Genomic DNA, 18,569 nt, shown 5'->3' with positions numbered 1-18,569 from the left:
CGTTGGGCTGCCGTGTCCCCCACGGCGTCTGGGCCACAGATGCACAGGCCACACCGCTCCCAGCACGTCCAGGGAACACCGCTGGCCTTCCCCTGCGATAATAAGATTTGTTTCTTCGCAGTGGCGGTGCAGAGAAACGTACTGAAGCGATAAGAGAGACGGGCAGAGACAGAGGCCCGAATTACGGCTGAGGGTGGCCAGGACGGGTGCATTGTGAGGACGTGTGCACCTACCCCAGCCCTTTGTTGCCACCAGAGCCTCAGGCAAAATATTCCTTGTTCCCACTCAACCTCTGAAATTTGATTTGACACGTACCCTGGAAAACTGGCCATCTGGCTCATGTGCAGAGGCAGTTAGATATCACTTCAGTAAGCAATCTTCCCTCAAACCCTGCTTGGTACATGTCTGCAGAGCAGCAGTGTCTGGCAGCCCCTGTCATGATTTGTAATTCTGCTGCTGCAGATACCATACTAATAAAAAGACAGATTGTTCTCCAAAGAGCATTAGGAAAATACGGAAATATTTAAGTTTGTTAATGATGTTAGAAGTATTGTACTGGCTTCTGTGGGAAATCATTTTATGTGTGTTCAGCAGATAACTGTACGTTGTACGTGGATATGTCAGAGCCTTATCAGATCTCTGTGTGCGTGGTAGATGCGCTTAGCCACCAGTCTTAAGTTCCCTCACTAATTATGGGTTGGTATTTTACTCAAGATCAGGTGATCCATGTAAGCCACAGTCCTGATCTTATTTACAGCATGAACATATGCTTCAAAATATTAATTTCGCTATGTTTGCTTTCCCTGAGCACTTAGCTGAGCAATAGTAGTGATGATTGCAGGCCCCATGGATTTTTAGAGACTACTGGAAGCCAATCCTGAATTTGCAGATCACAGGTGTGTGTTAGAAACCTGCTTTTTAAAAATAAAGTTACCTCGGTCAGATTCAGGCCCTTCTTGCCTCTTTCACTCATACCACGAAAAACCCTGATTTATTTTTACTTTTCCTGTGTAAGATCAGATGCTGGGTAAGTTCTTCTGAATTACTCTGCCTGACTTCACAGTTCAAGTGCTACGTGCTGTGGCAACAAAGCCTTTTTTAAAACAGAACTTCAAGAGGAGGAAGTGTGGTGGGAACGGAAACAAACGTTATCAAAGCAACAGAATACCCAGCTTTCACTGTAGGAACATATGACCATGTTATGCATTGGTAGAGGTACGCTGAAAACACACCTAAGAGTACATCTCTGCTAGTACTTCCAGCAGGGCCTCTTCATGTTCACTGGGACCCAGTCATCCACACTGCTGAACTGCTACAGCATTCCCTGGCCCAGCCTGTGGGTCGGCCTAGGCGCCACAGAAAGGGCCATGACACTTCAGCTGGGTCATATAGATGTAGTATTAGTGTCCTAAATCACTCTTGTTCTTTTGGAAAAAGGTTGATCTACAAAACATTGATCTACAGCTGATTTCATTTAACATTTTTTCCCGTTGAATTTTGGATGACCTCAAAGTCCATCCAAAGATAACTTTTACTCCTTAAAGACAAAGGAAAATAGGCTTAGCTCTTCTCTCATTCTTCCTTTTCCTACTGTTACACCCTTGGCTCTGTACAGCAGGGATAGCTGTACACTCAGCAAAAGGTCTGAATTCAGCCTGTTTTAGAATAGCCACATGCCTTGAGTTTCACTGCCACAGTGCCCGCATAGCATTGTATCCTCTATCCGCCTGACAATTCAGCACACAGAGTGTCATCTGCTTCCTGCACAGAAGAAATAACTAGACATCAGGGAACTGTAGAGAAAAAGAGGCTAAGCCTGGCAGTGGAAGGAGCACCTGGATGAAAGCTTCCCCCCATAAGGAAAGCAGACTTTTTTGAGAAGGAAGTAAGTTTATTTACAGCAGATCACTATGAAGCCAAGTCCATCTTTGCTATACCTGCACTGATCTTGGTGAAATACAGTCAGGTTGGTTTTGATGAGGTACGATCAATACAAGTCCATCTTTGGGGATGTTTATCTCTAGAAGTACCTTCCTAAACAAGAAAGGAAAAGGCCAACCAAATTGACAGCATCAAGGCAAAGCTTTGATACTTATCCCCTGAGTTCTTACACTGCTGTATTTCATAGGCTTCACAACCAGTACTTCTGATTTACACCCTTTTGTATGAGAAGCAGTGCCAAGGACATAGTTGCCTGGCAAGAAAAGTTATCTCATGAGAAACCTTTTTTTCAGGAGATCACTTAAAATGCACGTCCATGGATTTCTACATTTCATGGAAATTTTATTAAGCTAAAACAGAACACTGATGTAAAGTTTTATAGCAGAAGTTTAGCTTAAAACTGCTGCTATTCTTTTTCAGTCCACCCTCTAACAGAAAATTAGGCTCTCCTGCTAGTGACAGAGCCAGAAATTGCTCATGTATACCCACATGTTAACAAAGTTGTTCTTCTGAATGCTGTGAAAAGGCTAAAATATGTCTTATGTATCAGGCAGTCACTGGGAAGTAGCTGATACTAATTTACTCCACAGCAATTGTTTTCTTGGGCCTAGATTCCAGAAGTCAGGCAGAGGCCAAGCAGTCAAATTTTCAGGCTGGATAATGTTAAAAATCAATTAGAAATGCAGTATCCTTATTTGTAGTGGTGTTATTGTTCCTCCTGTAGCATATGTTCCATTGAAAGAATGATGTGTTTTCATATTAATTTCCAAACTTTATCTTGTAGATAATGCCATCTTTGGACAAAAAATAGCCCAGAAGGTGCCTTTTTGTTTCATTCCAGGGTGTTTCACAAAGTAAAGGAAACCAAGCTATAGAGTGCTGCTTTCAGGGTGTAATTAGCTTTCTGACACTCCTAGTTGGATTACTTCAGTAATCAATTCCTAGTTATGTCCTTCTTTCAAACCTCAAAATGGTATCTAAACCACCCCCCAAAAAAACCACAAGTCAATCCATCTTTGTAAAACTTGAGCCTGAGGTTAGGAGTTTGAAATGAACAGTGTAGAATGTGGCCAAAATATCAACACTTCTAAAATAAAGCTAGAATTTTTATGTACAGCAGGCACACAGTTAAGTCTTCCAGCTTTTCTTTTTTTTTTTTTTAATGTTTCAAACCATGTATTTCAGTCTCTAAAAGAAAAGAAGTAAACATTATTTTATAATGCATTTAACTCTTGGGAGTTAAAGGGCTATCAAAAGTTGGTCTCGATGCAGAGAAAACCTACATGGAAGGAGTGCACCAGGTACTTGTCTTCCAGACGAGTTGTTTAAACAAGAAAACTACAGCATCTTAAGAAAGGGATTTCAGAACAAAAGATCTGAACTTCCAGCTGAGCTAGAAATGAACTATTTTAGCAGGATATTAAACAAACCTCAATAAGCCAGACTTGAAAGAAAGTAGTCACAGAGTCACATGTTTAAATTTCTTGATTGAAAGCTATTAGAGAATACAGGGGAAAATGTAAACATCCTCTTCCTCCTATGCAGTCCTCATTCCAGCAACATTTTCCCACTCTCCCCACAAGATAAAGCCATAATCCCACCTGGAGAATGAGTGCTTGCAACGCAAGGCACTTCACTGAAATTTGTTTGTAGCTCCAGGTGTTTGTCTGGCCACCTCGATTTTGGAATATGACTGCCCACAGTAGGCACATTTGCCAATGACCTGGATTCAATTTTTTATGTACTGACAGGAATATAGAAGTATACTCTTAAGTATCAGAGAAAAGTTCTGAATTTTAAAACATGGGTAATGAACTAATCTACTGTAAACAATAGAAATTTGCATTTCTGGGTGTCTCAATTCACATAAAAGATGCATAAATGTACATCTGGTACGTCTGTTGGGCTGCCATCTGGTTTTCCTTTTGCAGTTAGCTATCAATTTCATGTATGTAATGGAAAATTACCCCTGAGTTTCTTACCAAAGCAAGCAGGGGGAAAAAATTACGTACACAAAATAATCATGTGAACAAATACAGTAGGCAAAATATTGTATTCTTATTCTCCAACATTAACAGGCTCTTCATATATTACAAAAAAATGTAACTTCCATCTGAATCCTTTATACACAGTAAAAAAGTGTATATGCTTTCAAAAATTAATAAAAAGCATGATCTGCAGACTGGTTGTCTTGGATGAACATTCTCATTTTTAGCAAGCACTCATTCACTCAAAGGTTGGTTAACTTCGGGGGGAAGCTTTGAGGCATTTTTGTTGTTACTTCACAAACTCCTTCCACTGATACACCTTTTACCACAGCAACGTGCTGGCAGACAATCCTGATCTTGTCGGGTTCATTTCTTCCCTAAAAGATAACCGACAAAGCTCTTTTGTGAGAGAGATCAAGTGACATCAATCTGACCCATCAAAGGACTGTGGGACAGAAATTATTAGAGAAGCCATGCAAATGCAGCCAGCTGTATCTGAGTGGGTTGGCCTGGTTCATCTGTAGCCCGAGGAACTGTAAAGCTGCAGTTCATCCCATCCTAAATAGTACACTGGGGAGATATTGCAGGTTTCCACTAACACAACCCATTGATCAACTCAGTGTATAAGAATTCAGTAATGTGAAAGGAATTGCTCCCTAAGAATTTTCTCTACTGGCTATAGCGGGATCCTAAGTGACTGACTCAGATGTAGCCTTTGTGGATGCAGAATGTCCACTGAGAGGTCCAGCTGCCTGCCCCATTTGCGTAGGAATACATAGTAATGTTGAAGCAATTAGCTGGTGAAACCACCATTTGGAGCAACAAGGATAAAATGTCCTCTCTACTTCTAGGAGGTCTCAGATAACTTAAGAGTTACAACAATGTAAAGCACTATACTCATGAAAAAAAACACCATAACAGAACTTAAATTTTCCAACTCTCTTTCACTGTCTGATTCATTGTAACTTACATGCCTGTTCCATGCACAAACAACCTTTGAAAATTAAATAGAAGGGACATGTGAATTTGGAGCCATTAAGAGCCTAGTACAGAAATGTCCTTGTATTTTAGAGAGAGATTGCTCACCCAAGCTTGAGAAATGTTGCTACTTTTACTGTGGAAGAGAACTAACTATTTAGTAACAGCTTGAAGTTCCCAATTTCTCTCTGAAGAGGTTATCAGCAGGAAGAGACCGGCGTTCTTTAAAGGTCTACATCCATTCGATGGGGAAGATGCTGGCTGACCTCAGCTTAACTAAAAACCAGCAGGAATTTTTTTGTTTAGACTGAATAACAATAAAAGATGCCTGCCCAAGACCCTGGCTGTGACAGTACATTATGGAAAATGCATTAACATTCCAGCAGCATTAATAATATTAACAGGAGGTTGGTCAGACAGACACCAAGAGAGACTCTCCCTTGTTGGAGCTCCTGTGTTGGGAAAGCACTCCAAGCTTTCCCCAAAGACCCTTTTGAACAGTTGTCTTTTGCAGCACACCTAGCAAGGTATAAACTATTTCAGATTACCTGCAAACCCAGAATCTTTCACAGAAAATTCCCTCCCTTTTATTATCAGGGGAGACAACCCTAGTGCCCCTATCAGCCATGCTGTTACTGCCACAGCTGCCGGCCAGTGGGCAGCTCCTCTGCTAGGACAACCCCAGAGCATCTACAGCTTTTTGCATGTGGGTTACATCATCTACTTCATCCAGACATTTAGAGAGCAGGGGAGAGCCTGGCTTTCTGCTCCCACCTCCTGCCTGCACACTGACCCACTCAACACTACACCCAGCTCCTGACGGCACCACAGGGAATGGAGGGCACTCAGCACCTTCAGCACTCACCCAGCACCTAACATCCCTGAGGTGTCCACGAATACATTCATCAGTGTGTTTTACTGGAGCAGCAGTCATATAATGTCAGCCCATCGGCTGAAGTGTTGGCTCAAAAATTCTCTATCTTGTGAGATCCCTGTGGCTTTTACATATGTATATAATCATAGAGTCATTTAGGTTGGAAAACACCTTTAAGATCATCAAGTCCAATCATTAACCTAACACTGCCAAGTCCACCACTAAACCACATCCCTAAGCACGACATCTACATGTCATTTAAATACCTCCAAGGATGGTGACTCCACCACTTCCCTGGGCAGCCTGCTCCAATGTTTGACAACCCTTTTTGTGAAAAAATTTTTCCTAATATGCAATCTAAATCTCCCCTGGCGCAACTTGAGGCCGTTTCCTCTTGTCCTATTGCTTGTTACTTGGGAAAAGGGACCAACACCCACCTATATATATATATTAGTTTTTTGAGGGTAATAAGACCAGGCCAGTAAAAAAGAACATATATAAATGTTACACAGCACGGAGGCTGTTAAAGTGCATGAGCTTTAGAGAGAACATAGAAGAAATTATTTTAAAGGAGCATAAATATAGGGACTAACCTACATGTTTTTTACTATACCTCTTTGTTTGGAGCAAGGGAAGGGAAATCAGTCTCCAAGCAAATGTTCTCCAGTGTAATCTGTTTAATTAACTTCTCTCACTGGTGCAGCCAGGAAAATAAACAGGACAGAATAGCCCATGAGAAGGTCAGTCTCACTACAGCAATCAATATAGCAACATGCAAAATAAGTACCAGCTTCAGAAAGGCATTCAGACTCTTTAAGCCTTTGAAGATAATCCTATATTTCCAATGAACTGCAAGCACAGGCTGAACAGAGTATTTATGTCCCTTAAGACCTCAGACAGTACCAACAGCTTATAGCTTTTAGAAACCTTATAAGGGGAATAAAGAGGAAATAACTTGGGTCCTGAGAATAACTCTGCTTTGAGTGCTTATTTCTCTCTGCTGGTTATACAACCACCTTGGGCTCCTGTAAGCTATGCATAAGACAAAAGCATTGTTGGATGCCAGAAAGCAGACCCAGAAAGCTGCTGGAAAGACACAGGTCAGTTTAACACACTGGTGAAAGAACAGCACAGCCATGACCTAGCTGGCAGCCCCAGTGCACTGTGCTCAGAAACATCCCAGCATCCCTCCTCCCAGCCTAAGTGAATGGATAGGGAGAGCTCATTATTGCCTTCTTTTACCTAGGAAGATTTAGCACTCTCAGTGACTCTTCTGTTAGATCAGCTCTTCCCAGAGTAAATGTCTGAGTGCTGGAAGCAAAAGACTTTGTGCCTCCATCAGGCCAGAGGGAGGTGATATAGATCAGCCAGAACCTGGGGCAAGAGCAGACCTGGGCAGTGTTTGGATGTATGGTGGTGAGGGTGAAGCTCCCACCACTCCCTGACAAGGAATTGGCTTGGGAGAGGCTGCATTTTTGAGGGACCAAATTTACTTACATGTTTGGGAAACTTTCTTTCATTTATAAACACCAAACCATTTCACTGTGAATTTCACACTGAGTTTTTAGTTAAGAGGTGTTGAAATGTTTAGTTTTACCTGGGAAATACTGAAAAAAATCAGCCTCTCATTTCAAAATGGGCAGTTTTCTTTAAACAATGGCCTGTAGGAGGCTCATCTTCAAACTGCTACATGAGATCTCTTTCTCATTTTTTTTTTTCAAAATCCCAAAAGTCCCAGGTCTCATTTTCACTCCAAAGGAAAACAAGTTTACAGGGGCACTGACATTTTCCATAGCATGGAAGTCGCCCCCCAGCCAGCCTCAGCCAACCCCCCATCCCTGCTAGTATCACTTTTCTTTCTGTATTGATTCAACCACTGGAAAATGATATTTGGAAGAGAAGGCAAATGCCAAGGCTCATGCAATCCAATTATAACCTTGCTGAAAAGGCTTCCAGTAACTCTGTAACTACTAACCTGATCATGCCTTATAACAGCCCGAGGAAAAGAAAAATAATAGCCAGCTTGTACCCCTTCCAGCAAAGTTATGGAGCTGTACATCCTGAACACCTACAATGTATGTAAGAAACCCAGGGAGCTGGGATCAGGCTGCAGAATTGAGCAACCCAAACACTTTGTATCAGGTTTTCTTATAGCAGAACAAGAAGACTCCAGGATTATAGTGAGTACTACAGTCACTGAAAAATGCAAAGCTTGGATTTGTTAACCCTGCCTTCCATATGTGAAATGGTTGCTGAGATTCCCTCAGCCCACTGGTAGAAAGGCAAGTACCACCAAATTAACTTCTTATCAGTCACCAGAGGATTGGTAATGGGCACATTTTTCAATTAGCACCTGCCTGGTGCATATTGGGACTTACAAATATAGGAAAAAAAATCTTTGCTGTAATTGGTCAGCTACCTCTCTTCCATGTCCATAGCCTCTTTTTTCTGTCCTGTTGTCTTCCGCCATGCTTATATTTTAAGGTATGCATAAACCTAATTGTTTTTAAATTACTGGAAAGGATATAATTTTTTTCCCCATTAGGTAAGTAAAATTTGGAGTATGCACATCTGCTTGAAATAGTCCTCAGGGAGAAAAAAAACTCATGAAATCATACTTTCTTACCCTAATACAAAAACCCACCATATTGGGTAAAGCTGAGACAGTAGCTCTTTCGCTTCACTGTCTTCACCATTCCCTCCAAAGTTACAGTACTTTCCTTGGTCTCTGTTTCACTAATTTTCCATCTAACATACTTTTTCAGGTGTACTTTCTCATTACTTATGTTACTATATCAGTACTAAGTAGCACCCCTGTGCTTTCCACCCAGCTCTCTTTACATTACTGAGTCTTGAGACGTACATTCAAGCCAGAGATGCATTACCATCACCTCTGTGTAAGAAGATCTCACAGATCACTTCCAAAAATTAAATTATTTCTAAGCCTGTGTCCTGTATCCACTGTTAAAAAAAGCCAGGAGCAATGCCTACCTTCATCCTTCAGGAAAGCAATCACTTGTCTGCCAGCTGAGCAAGAATGCATGTTTCTGCTCAATGCAAACACATGCCTTAGAAAAGCAGTGTGACACTGAGCAATTTCGTCGTTTTTATCTTAAATACTAGTTTGCTTACTTTTAGAAAGCAATAGCCTTCCATTAGCAATAAAGAGCAGCTGTGGAGGTGAGCAGAGGTAAACTTGGCACTCAGAGCACAGTGGAGACATATGAGCACAGGTCACTTGGGAAGACAGCCATGTGCAGCTCAGAGGAAGGCTTTGCACCCACTCGCTGTGTGCAGCCATGATAGCTGTGGAAAAGCAAGGCAGACCTGTTCTTTTCCTTCTACATCCATCAGTTTTGGTGGTGGTGCACAACCACCAAACATACTGAGATGATGGCACTGAACAGTTACCATGGAGGGCACCACTTCATCTGCATCCTTTTGCTATTGGAAGTGTGAGGGAAAGGACCTCACCTGGTTTGCAGTCAGAAATTGACTCTGCAGGGCAGGCAGTCTTGAGGAATGATACTATCCTACAGTGATTTCCCAAACCAAACATTAATTTAATCCAACGTTTGCTAAAGACTCTCTTAAACTTCAGATGGATGCCAGTAGCAGCAAAAATGAAACAACGTGGCCAGCAGTGATTGCTGGAAAACAAATATTTGGAGGAAATCAAAGATCAGGTTTTCTGGAGCATTACTGCTTTGCTGTGCACCATCTATGGTCACCTGCGTGATCAGGCCATAAGCCAGTTTGAGTGATCAGGCGAGGGTGTTTTGGCTATAGTCCATTGCCAGCTATTCCACTTATATCCTTCGGACCTGGCACAGCAGATACAAAGGTGGTGCTGGAAAAAAAGGACTGTTTACCCTAGCCTGCTGCTTTTGGTCTTAGTCCAGTTCAGGGCGAGTCAGAGCAGCCCCTGCTCACTCTGTGCCCTCTGGCTGTAAGGGACTGCTCAAAACAGCATCAGGAGAGAGTCAGTGTAAAGGGGGACTTGAAACTACCTTTGCATCTGACTTCTGACATGTCTTATGCTGCTAAATCCACAAAAAATAGGGATCTGGATCCATGGAAAGGGAGATCCAAATGGTGTGGGTACTAACAGAAGAAGGTGAAGAACCATAAAAAGAACTCTCCTTTGAGAGAAAGGCTAGGAAGTCTCCCACATCTTAGCAGAAGCACAGCTGGAAAGGAACATTTTCCTGGTTCACACTTGGCAAAGGCGCCACACTGCTAGATGTAAGTGCTCGCAAGTATTGTTATTTTTTCATCTCAAGCCATTGAACATTTGGATAAGCTCAAACTTCAAAACAACCCCTAGTGTTCCTTAGAGGATTCCTGTGGATCTGTGATGCAGGAAACAGGTGTCGAGCCTAGTTAAGTCTAATGTATGAAGGAGACATTGTGTGGAAGGTTTCTGGCTCACACTGGCAAGTCCAGTTGCTTTGCTGTGGCAAGCTGCAGCACAAGGACTCTCTGCTGCTCCTTGCATTGTTGAGGCATGGACACAAGCCATGGAGTAAAGTCCAGCCTAAACTGCAAAAAGAGCCAGTTAAGACTTCACAAAATGTGATGAACTTCAAACTGCGGGGATCCAATGCCTTCACTAGCTTAATTTTCACAGGAGAGTGGCAGAAGGTCTTAGCAATGAAGAAACAGAGCAGAAAGCAGCACACTCCAAAAGGCAACATAGCTGGAAATATAGTAACATAGGAACAATACAAATCAAGAAAATGTGACATCAGCTATGAAAAGATACCTGGTAGAGATCTAAAGTAGTTTCTCTAGCTTCCCTACAATGTCTTCATTGCAGGAAACCAGCATTTCAGATATCTATCAATACGCCCCCCATGTGGGATTTTTGCAGTTTTCATTTTACTTCTGCACAGATGTTTAGCCAGGAAAATAAAGTTTCGGGTTTTAATCTCAACTAATTTCATATTGATCCATACAGAGGAATGTAAGCAGCCAGAGATTACAATGACTTACACACACCTTAAGACAGTTTGCATATAGTTGACTATATGCAAACAAACTCTGGCTATACAGAAATCAGAGCAGATTTTCTCAACAGTGGCCACCAGCTTATCTTTGTATTTCTCGAAGAGCAGGACATATTCCACATCCTCTAATAAACAAGCTCATGTGCTTTGTAAAGACTGCTGGATGCTAAGCTGAGCCACAGCAAACAAAACCACACGCAACTGTATTATTGTGAATCTTGAAATGTAAATCATGAAAACGACTGTCCAGGACAGAGGGGATCAGTCCACTGTGTTACTAATAGCTTCTGAATAACCTAATTACTCAACCCTTTGAGAAGAGAATGAAAAGATAGATTAAAAGAGGGTTGGAGGAATGCTAGTTCAGGTAGCTGTCCTAGTGAGCAGAGAAAGAAAGACCCCATTCTTCCTAACGGGGCTGAACTGAGCCTCATCCTCGAAGAGCTGGGAGACCTCTGAGAAAGGCATCTTGGCAACTTAATAGGTCCCTGGCAGCCCGGACCTGGGTGGTGTCCTTCCCAGAGGAAAGGCGGTTGTCAGTGCCAGGGACACAGACACAACAATTTCCCATGCACCTTGTCCTCAGCTTTGGTAAAAATTCACTGTGGGCTTCCAGCAATGAGATGCCCATCCAGTGCCAGGTGGGACAGAGGCTAGGAGGGAAGGAGACTTCTCCCCATCCCTGGGAGATAGGGGCAAAATAGCCTCTACTAACAGGGCTCCCACTGAACCTCAGTGGGAGTGTGCTGCACTCACTGGGAGCACAGAAGGGATTATTTCAGAGAGTGCTGACATCTGCTTATGCATATTATATACCCCATTAGCCCACTGCACATGCACTGATCATTGCCTTGACTCAGCACAGAGGTTCTGTATAGTACAGAACTGAGTTTCCACCCTGATTTTTCCAGGCAGGAGTAATGACCCCTAAAGAGAAGGGAAGTTATCTAGTGATGCTTTGATTGGAGCCCCCTCCCCCCTGCCCCCAAATAGTGCTCCATTTAACTTCTTCCCACAGTGCTCCATTTATTCGCTTCCTCCTCCTTTGTTGTGCATCCAGAAATGTTCTGAGCACAAAAATGCTCTCTCTATATATTTATACCAATAAGCCAGTGCCAATCAGGACTTCAAAGCTGCCCTCTCCAGGCAGTGCACTTCACAAAGACAGACCTTCCTGCTAGATAATCCCAGGTCCTTTCCATTTCATGGGTTCTCCAGTGGTCATGTGCTGAGCAGACCTAGGAGGTCCCAAGCAGCACCAATTCCACCCAGGAGACACAGCATCTGACATACATGCATTCCCATGGAAATCAGTTAGTGTGATCACATTGTCTCCTAGTCCCCATCCACAACTCACAGTTTTTGACAACAGTCAACAAAATTTGGCAGATGGACAGAGCTCTTGGAGATACAAAGTTCCTATAAGGTTTGTGAGAGTCGGTGGCCATGTAGATGACAGCAATCCTTTCCATTCCCCCTCAAGGCTACCAAGAGGATGCACACACCCAGCTGCTGATTCTGACGCTGGCAGCTATCCAAACACAACCTACCCAGCTCTGGACTAATCTCAGCACATGCTACTTCTTGCCTAAATGGCAATCCAACAAGCGCAGGGAGGCAACATGGAAGAGAGCTGCAGAATTACAGGGAGGCCACTAGGACACAGAAGGAAGCCGAGGTACTGTGGCAGGCAAAGCCCAGAGGGTACATGGGGGAGCTGGTAGTACCATGGCAGGCATCAGGGAGACACACAGGGAGCTGGAAATGCGGCACCAGGAGTGCTGGGCTGTAATGGGAGCATCACAGGACACGGGTAGGAGACTGGGATTCCTGTGGTGAGGAGGTCATAAATCCCTGGGGGAAAAAAGCTTTACTGGTTGTGCTGCTTTGCAAGACAACTTGTCTTCTATCAACACGGGACACGTGTACTTTATGTAAGCTGCAGCTGGGCACTAACAAGGAGCCAAGTGTCTGTGTGCACTCTTTGGTGACAGAGCGTACAGCCCTGGCACAGCCAAAACGGTGGATACAAAATCTGAGTGTGTATATTAAAGAAGTTAAACCCAGCATCCACACCCTGTCACAGAAACACAAAATACATGTGGGAAGAAGCCAGGCACCTCACCTGGACTGTGGTGCTGCACCGCTCATCTGCTCTGCTCCAAATTGGATGAACCCCAAAACACACAGTGACAGAGTCAGGATGCCTTTGGGGGGCCGGAGGAGGCAGGGACATGTCAGCTGTTATTCCCCAGCAGCAAGCGTGGCCCAGGTACAGTAAGTGCCAGCAGCCGCAGGGACCTTGCAGCAGATGGAGAGGACATCCATTACGGTGCAATGGGGCACAGCTCTGCTGCTGTTTAGCACTATGGGCTTTGGCAATAGGGACTAAGCAGCGTGGGGACCACCAACAGCTCTCCCACCTCTGTAGGCAGGCTTTAACAGCCAGCCCCAGCCCCAGCCCCAGCCCCAGTCCATGCGCTGACCCAGCCTGCCCTCCAGGTGATACCACTGAGGCATCACGGATTCGATCACTCTGCCAATGTTGTGTCTTTTCCATGTCTCACTCCCTGCACTTCCAAACAGGAGAGTGTGGCCCTGCTTCCCACCATGTCGGTGCTGCTTCATGATCTTTCAGGCAGCTATACTGATGACTCCCTGTGTCAGGAAGCTGAAAGTTTGCTCAGCCACACTGCAGTACTGGTGCTCTGCAATGGCAGACCTGGCTCATCTGTATGCAGCCACCAACCGTGGCTGCCACACAGCTGCTTCGCCTGCCCTTGAAGGCAGTGTACATAGACATTTTACCTTGCCCAGGCATTGCACATGAAAGCCACATATTTTGGTGGTGAGTGTTGCTTTGGTAGGACATCAGATATATCTCCAAGTGCCATTACAGAAGTAGCTTGCTCTTCAGACCACAGGCCTTTGAAAAGAGGCCAAATCTTCCTGTTCTATGGATCTGCCACTTCTCTATATTTTTTGCAGCTTTGCCTTAAGTTCCTTGATGCCCCCTGCACACTCAGTCCACAAGATCTGCATGCCGGTGGCTCTCTGCACCAATGCCCTTCGTGGCAGCCAAGCCAAACGCTGGCACTGCTCATTATGCTGTTTTCTAGAGCAGAGGGGCTACACCTTGCTCTTACAGACTCCTTGTCCCAGTGCCTCATTGTTTCTGCTTTTTCAGGTGAACCACACCACCATTTTCATCAGCAGACACGGGCACAGTAGTGGCACAGATCTCCTGTGTTTGCACTAACCACCCTGTTGACAGCACCTCTCTGTGCACAGCACTCTGCATTTGGGGAGATGGGTATCAGTTCCTGACCTGGCACAGGTTAATCAGGCCCGTGATGCTCACTATGTTTTCTCACTGTTTTGTCATTCACAGCAGCTCAAAGAGGGGCATAAAATTTTGCCAGGCCCTGGAGGGGGTACTCTGCACTCACTGCATGGTGGGGCTACCACACAGTGCGGTGAGGGTTATCATGCCCATGCCCCAACCGATTCACACTGATAGGAAAGCCAACCCCAGCATGGGAAATGAGTGGATGGATAACCACCTGCTGAAGAGGAAAATGCTGAGACAACTAGGTGCTATGGCAATTCATATCCTTCCTTTGATCTCAGCTGTATCTTTGTACTGCATATAGAAAGCAAAGAGAAGAACAACAAACCTTTCTGCTAAGCCAGTGACTCTCTCAAATTCATTTTCCTGCTCTGTAGTGGGAACAGAGGATCTAACCCCAGCCTGCATTTGTGAAAAAACAAACAAAATCAGAAGTTAATTAGTGATGAAAGTTGCGTTTCCAGCCAATTATTTATTTGCTTTTGCCTCTAAAGAGCCTATCTATGCATTGCATAGGAGCCTGTTGGAAGCACGTCCAGTAAAAGTCTTTGGTCAATTTGTTTAAACTCTTATCACAATAACAGCAGGATTAAACAGCATATCGCCCACTTGGCCTCATCACCATCTCCTCACTTGTTCCCATGTCGAAATCTGGAAAAACTCACCACCCTTACAGTTTGTCCCACAATTCAGCAGATTCAGGCCCTGTTAGTCCATGACTAAAAGTAAGGTTCAGAAGAAAGGCCCTGGGAACATTATCCACCTGCAGCCCTCCAAAAACTACTTGAGTGAGCACAGACAGAGCCCTTAGACAGACTCTTAGCTCTTGATCCTGAATTCAGAGGGGATTTCCAGGATCTGAGGAGTTCAAGTGGCATGGCTGAACCTTTTAATTCTACTATACCCACTCCACTCTTGCAAATCGCTTCGCCTTCAAGCAAAATCACTTCAGTCTGGTTCCATGAGTCCTGCAAACAGCTTGGCATGGATGGCAAAAAGGTGACACCAGCCAACCAAGGAATTGCAATTTCAGCGTCCTTCCAGCCCCTGCTACTGATTCAAGGTGCTCATTGAACAAGGAAGGTGCAAAGTACCTCTCTGTGATTTGGTAGCCATTGACGGCATACACTGGCCTACTCTTTTGTCTATATCAACAGACAGATCCACTTCAGAAGCTTTCTAGATCTACAAGCTCTGCATGTCAGCCAATGGAAAGTACCTGCACGTTATTTACCGTCACCCTGCATCCCCTTCATTATTTATGCCTGGTGTTAAGCTATGCACTCACTGTAAGCCCTTGAACATGTGGGAGTCCCTAGTGCACACAGTGCATCTGCATGCATTATTTTAAGCCTGGAAAAAACCGAGTGACATGGGGCTTTTTTTTTCTGGCAGAAGCTGTATCAGCCAAAGCTGCATCAATAACAGAGTACTGACTAAAAAGTGAGGCACTCTGAAGGCACTAATCCTGCCAAAGAAATCACAAACCTTTCTTGATTTTTCTATCACATCATGTACATCCTGCAAAATAAAGAGACCTGAGGAGTTATATAAAGTGCAATCAGATCTGGTGTTTGTAGCATCACTGGGAAAGGTGATGGCTACAGGTATCAGATGGAGCTTGGGAACTACTGCTTTCCACAATGCTGGAGACCATCTGTGCCTTGAGACCTTTGTGAGGCAGCGGTCCCCAGGGCTGTTAGTGTCCCCCCAGATTAATGGCATGACTGAAATGAAAACTCAGATCTCCACTAACTCTGTGCTTTCTCTCTCATTTCCCCCCAGGTTTCCCAAAAGCTACACACTGCATCCAGCTAAATTTGCACAGGGTCCTTCCCCCAGTATGTCCCTGGCCACACCAGTGCCCTATGCTACGCAGGAGGGGACATGGCTTGTCCAGGAAACCTGAGAGGCTGCAATAGGGTTCAGCACACACACTGATCTTGCTAAGGCCAGCCTTTGTGGGGATGGAGGGTTTCATAGTGTGCAGCCACATGGCTCCCCCCATGAGTCATACTGCCTTCCTGAGCCCCTTTGGACTAGGCATTAGCCCAGGACTGCAGGCAGAAATGCAAGCCCTCTGTTAAACTCTCATTTCAACCTAAAGACACAGGATGACTGCTGAGGGATCAACGATGTTTTCCAGCTCAGAAACCACACTTCCGCCCCCTGCACATTAGCTACCACCAGTCCCAAGTTAGTGCCTTAAAAAGTTGTGTTTCCTGCACAAAGCAACGACTTTATTTCCAGTGCCTGCCACCCCCTCCCTGGTGCTGACTGCAGGGGCTGGGGCACAGTCCACACAGCTCATGCAACAAAACCAATGGCATGGGGGAAAGGGTGATAGTTCTGACCCTTGTTTGGTGTTAGGAATGCCAAGACGAGGTGGGAATGACACTGCATTTTCCTTTTCTGGAGTGCTAGGCCACCTACACTATAACTTAGCTCAGGCGCCACAGGTCTAAGGAGAGGACAAAGTCAGTCTGTTTTGCCACAGGCACCCGGCCAGGCTCGCCCTACCCACAGCTGCTGCAATGCCAGGTTTCTCTCCCCCCAGGGGGAAAGCAACCCTGTGCCTCCTTCCCCAGCCCCAACCATACTCCTGTGTCGCTGCAAGCACCTCTGGGCCCAGCTGCTGCAGAGACAGGGGGCACAGGCTGTCCCACAGAGCCCCCCCGGCCCAGACAGGGCTGGCCACCCTCAGCAGTGCCGTGCCCAGCTGGGAGCTGCAGGACATGAACGTGTCTACAAGTTTTTGCAGCGCTGAAGCAGCAAAGGGGATGCAAGAGCTCAGGCAAGGTATCATCAACTGTGAGGCTAAGACCGAACCAGAGCAGTATTACACCCTTGCAGAGTGAGGGATTTTGATCAGACTAAATACTCAATATTCCCCTTTTTGCAAAACCAGTGTTTTCATCCAAGGCTAAGAATTTAATAGAGAATAATAACAAGGCCAAAACTCTGCAAACATTTGGACGCTGCCTGACTTTTTACCAGGAGCATCTCCATGCAATACTAGGAGCCTTCCCATCACACAGGCAGCAGGAAGCACATGTAAGGCTGCCTGGTATCACCTGTTCAGCATCTCTGATGACAACATGATTATTAATCATTAATGTCAATCACATTAATATTCTTAAGACTATTGCACACAAGTTCCCTAGCTCCATCTGGAAGCAAACTCCTCCATCCAATGCAGTGGAAATGGTGCCTGTGGGTCCAGGATAGCAAATGGCTCTAACTGTCTGGGTCAAACATTCAGCAAAGACAGAGGTGTTTACGGCTCTGAATAGACATTGTAATAGAGACAAATCATTCGAGCTTGGTTGTTTGCTGCAGGCTGAAAACTGTTTAGGAACATGTTTAAACTTAATGAGCTAACTCTAGGTAAAAAGCAGAACACAGCTGTCCTGCTAAAGATGGCAAAAAAACCCTCCTGTGGTTTTAAGAAATTGAGGAAGAAAATGTAGAGGAGATAAAAAGTTTAAAATGGGTATGGCTTACTTTACAAGCTTTTGCTCTCCCCTTTTTCCCCACTGCCTGGGAGCTGATACCTCCTCTACCTGCATCCTCTTCAAAACAGGTAAAAACCCCAAACCCTTGCCTTGCAGTCCTACACTCCAGAAGGCAGACATCAGATCATTTCAGAACTGGGCATTACAAACCATTTTGCAAAGGGGCAACCAGTAACATGCTCTAACCAGGAAGACAGGAAGGAGTCTAATCTGAAAAATCACATAGGCATCTAAGACATAGAAGAGACATACCCAAATCTTAAAGCCAAATGCTCTCACCATCAGCTGGTATGGTGTGTAATTTTCCTACCTGAGGTGGTCATGGACTAAGATAACATTTGTGCATTTTCTTCACTGCGCTAGTAAAGCTCTCCCGAGGCAGACGAAGCCTCCACTTTCCTAGTGGCCCTCAGAAGAACTGAGTGTCATGTATCTCTCCCCATTCATTACTGGTTTCTAGTCAGCAAAGTTTGATCAGTATTTCAAGAGGCCCACATCCACACAGGTGCTGCTGAGGGAGCACAGGATTCAGTCTTTAGGACACCGGCTAACATAGCAGAATCCACAGCAGACAAGCTCAATTTTGTCAGATCTTGGAGGTGCCTGTCTCCCTTTCACATCCTGTATCTCCTGACACTGAGTAATCACAAGAATAAGTCCTTGAAATAAGACCACAGCTAGGCTTTTTCCTTTGAATATGATTTAAAAAAAAAAAAATCAAAGCAAATCCTTCTCAAAATAGCCAAGATCTGAGCAACTGTTAAGTTACTGTATAGAAGGGAAAAGGAGAGTAGAAGGGCTATAATTTTTTCCTTCCAATTGCATTTTGAAGGAAGTCAGAGGTGTTGCTTCTGCACCGCTCACAGAGCCCAATCAACACGACATACAGAGAACGTCCATCCAGCTCGTGTTTTT

Source organism: Phalacrocorax carbo, chromosome 3 (genome assembly GCF_963921805.1).
Source record: "Phalacrocorax carbo chromosome 3, bPhaCar2.1, whole genome shotgun sequence".
Classification (NCBI taxonomy): Eukaryota; Metazoa; Chordata; class Aves; order Suliformes; family Phalacrocoracidae; genus Phalacrocorax; species Phalacrocorax carbo.
Note: the sequence above shows the minus strand (reverse complement) of the source record.